This window comes from Sebastes fasciatus, chromosome 23 (assembly GCF_043250625.1).
Source record: "Sebastes fasciatus isolate fSebFas1 chromosome 23, fSebFas1.pri, whole genome shotgun sequence".
NCBI classification, from domain to species: domain Eukaryota; kingdom Metazoa; phylum Chordata; class Actinopteri; order Perciformes; family Sebastidae; genus Sebastes; species Sebastes fasciatus.
In genome coordinates, this window is record NC_133817.1 from 8,740,284 (window position 1) to 8,744,119 (window position 3,836).

General features: G+C 44.8%; 1 long non-coding RNA gene across 1 annotated transcript; it reads left to right on the forward strand.

Annotated features, from left to right (window-relative positions):
• The first annotated feature begins 628 nt into the window (after window positions 1–628).
• On the forward strand, window positions 629–1,344 carry LOC141762127 (uncharacterized). Its single transcript, XR_012592731.1, has 2 exons — window positions 629–957; window positions 988–1,344. It is a non-coding gene; the product is annotated as an uncharacterized LOC141762127 (long non-coding RNA).
• Window positions 1,345–3,836: the final 2,492 nt, after the last annotated feature.

A 3,836-nucleotide genomic window follows, 5' to 3' on the forward strand; every position in this document is an offset into this window, starting at 1 on the left:
AATCACTCGAGAACTCCGATCAAACGGTCAAACTAGGCAGCGCTGATCAAATATAATTCAATATTCTGTTACTATAATGCCTATTTCTCTCCTCAAATGTTTTCAGAAACATCTTGTGTACTGTTCATGGATGTATTAAAGGTCACATATTATACTCCATTTAAACTAGTTATTATAGGTCTCAGACACCTCCAAACCATGTCTCTGAAGTTTTTTTTTCAAAAAAACAATCAGATCATGCATTCCAGCATGTCTCTATAACCTCTGTTTCAGCCCATTTCCAAAAGTGCTGATTTCTGTGTCTGTAGCTCTGTAGGTCTCATATTATGCTCATTTCCAGGTTCATAGATGTATTTTAATGTTGCACTAGAACATGTTTACATGCTGCAATGTTCAAAAAACCCTTTATTCTTCTCATACTGCAGCCTGAGTCTGCCTGCCTCAGAGCCTAATTCAGCCTCTGTCTGAAAACCCCTGATTCACAGCCTGTCTCCTCCCACTCTGCTCTGATTGGTCAGCGTTTTCTGTCAATCAAACGTCCTCAACAACACAGCGTCACCCTCCCCCTCCCTCCCGGAGAAGCTAGAGAGACGAGTGGAGAGATAGCAGCTAGAATAAAATTTATAAACCACTTTAAAGTTTATAAACCAGAAACTTCACCCAGCGCACGTTACCGGAGGAATCTGATCAGAAATCGGCGACACATGATGAACATCTGCGGTCCAGATTCCAGGTTTTCCTGACGGTTTCTCTCAGGTAAATAATGCTATTTATATCTCTGTTAGTTAGCTCAGTGTTTACCTCATGCATCAACTCTGTAAACCGTAAACATACACTCTGTTTTACGTCTGTCTTTACAGATCCATCTGTGAGAAATGACCGACAGAATCATCCCAGAGGAGAGCAGACAGCTGAGAGCAGATGGCTGAGAGCAGATGGCTGAGAGCAGATGGCTCTGTTTACATGGATACAGAGCTAACCCGGTAGCATGTAGCTAACCCGTTAGCATGTAGCTACATGCTACCGCTATGAGACGGTGTGTAAACACAGCGACCATCAGGGTAGAAAATAGAAGATGTGAAACAGTAGTCAGTTCATTATTTCTGCTAAAAGATAAATGTATGGAAGATCAGAGTAATGGTATATTATTTACAGTAGTAGCTGTCTCTGTGTTACCATGACTACAGACCACCGGAGCTTAGCTTACTGTAGTTTACCAGAGCTGAAGACTTTCTCCTGTACCATGTTAACATAACTAACTAACAGGTGGGATGATTACAAATGCTGTGAATAATTAATATTGTCATCTGTCAACTCAAATAAAGTTTGACTGTGAAACAGAAATGTGTTGTGTTGCTTACAAGTCACTATTTACTACCTGTACTCTGCTACATGCATGACATCAAATATATATAATATATAAATATCATCTGTTTAAACAGTGTAATTACATAAAGCCTTTGTGAAAGAACATGTTATATTTAGATGATGGGAGTACATGAAGCCTGCTGGTTCTTGCAGACTAACAGTAGGAGCTACTTTGCTCAAGTTCGGTTGAGGAGGAGAGACAGTGACGCGCTGTGGGGCGGGGTCAGCTACTGAAGGTTCTGCTCTGGTTCGACCAGGAAACCCTTATATGGCTAATTCTCTAACGACGTCAGAAGAAAAGAAAAGCTGCGCAGCGTTGTTTCGACACCCATTTCCGGACAAACGGAGCAGGAGAAAAAGAGAGAGGATGGTCTTTTATGATACTATGGTGACTTGTAGACACACTGGGGACAGATATTGATGTTTAAAAGACATGGAAAAGTGCATTTTGCATAATAGGTGACCTTTAAGAGAACTGGAGACAGCGTTGGAGGCGGGGCCCCGTTCATTTCTATAAAAGTTGCTCAGTGGCGCATAATGCCAAAATGGCTCGACTTCCGACTGGAAAAGTACCCGGATCTTCCGGCGATCTTGCGCATCCATTGGGCCCATAGAGCAGGAGCAGTAGCGTCCGCTCGGTCACATGGCTCGATCACTGGGTCACAAATGTCACGCTGTCGTCACGGCTTGCTAACTGTCTGGAAGAAGGGAAACAACTCTGGATTCGGCTAATATTGAATTTTACAACTTTTGGGACCTAATGATTTTAATAAGGGCTATCAGAGTGTTCGTACTGGGAAGTTGATTCACCTAAAAAAAAAAATTATCCGTTGATTTACAGACGTCTCTTTACCAATGTAAGTCTATGGGGAAAAGTCTTTTTGGGCCCAATGGCATCACGTGACGAACACGGAAGTTGTTCCATCGCCATTTGGCCACTATGAAAATTGACATCAACGACTGACGCTCTTCCTGGGTGCTTGTTTGTGACCCGGCAGCCATGTTCAGATCTGTCGAGTAAATACCAAGCACCGCCCACCAGCTGGAGCACAGCCAATAGGAACGCTCAATAGTAACGCTCTCTATGAAATGACCTGTGATTGGCCAAAGTCTCCCGTCACGGGCTAGATTTTTTAAAAACAGAGCCAGGTGCAGAGGTCTAGTTTTCTCTTAGAGCACTTGAATTACAATAAGCTGAAAGGTTATTATGGAATTTTTGCCCCCAAAAAATTATGCCTACTGAAGCTTTAACAGGAACTCCTGACAAAAATATTTTGCTTCACCCTGTTTCTCCACACTCACGCTCACACTCACACTCACACTCACATGCTGACACTAGGTGATGGCCCTTTTAGTCTCCATAACTTGCCCCTTGATCACTGTAATCAAACATAGGCAGCATCAGCCTGAAGCTCCCGTAATTATGGGCTGCCCGGGCCCCTGCATGAGGGGCGCACACGCACAAAAACACACACACACACACACGTGCAGGCGGGTGCACGCCGGTAGACAATTTCAAAAACATACATGCACACACGAAAAGACGCACGTGGGGTTGTGTGTGCGCTCTGCTGCGTACTCAGCACAGACGGAGCCTCGGTAAAGGACACTAATGAGTCCAATGAGACTGAGGGGAAAACAGCTCCTGAAATCTACACCACAGTAAAACACCTCAGAGAGACGGCGAGGGAGCTGGCGTGACGGAGGGTGAGGAGGGTGGGAGGGGCTTCAGAAGGTAAACCGCAGAAAAAACAGAGAAGAAGAAGAAAGAGGAGATAAAGATAGAGCGAAGGAGGGAAAACAATAACTGGTGGTGGTGGTGATGGTAGTGGTGGTGGGTGGTGGGTTGCCAGGGCCCTAGCGGAGCTGTTGCCAGCTGTAACCATGGTAACAGGTTCCCATGGTGCATGTGTGGTGCAGCCGGTGAGTGTCAGGCTGGGGGTGTGGGGTGTTAAGTGTGTGGAGGGGGGGTAACATTTCCTTTATTTATTTATTTTTTGGCGAGCGGCCCGCCTTTATCAGCGGCCCGGCAGAGGAGGGCCTTATGTAAGCTGCTTTTTTTTAATGATGCTGCCTGTAAAGAGATGTGGTCTGGTTACATAAAATATCATATCTTTACCAACATGGCCTATAAAGAAGCTGGGTTTGTGAACACTCGTTGGATCAGTGTTCCAGTGAGCCTGCAGCAATTCAGTGGCCTTGATGAATGAAAGCCTCGGGGCCAGTGTTGGTCTGGATCTACTGAAGCCCACCGCCAACGGCTCCATGTTAGCGAGCTACCAGCCCATGGAGAGCCTGCATGATTACACCCCTCTGGCCAACTGAAGTCCTGCAGTGATGTCACCATTTAGGCCCATGAACAACAACTGCTAATTAATTGTTTTGTTGAATCACTTACTGAAATGGGTTGGCTTTCCATTATTGTAGAAACAATGATAATATCGTACATTTTATGTGGTTTATTCTAT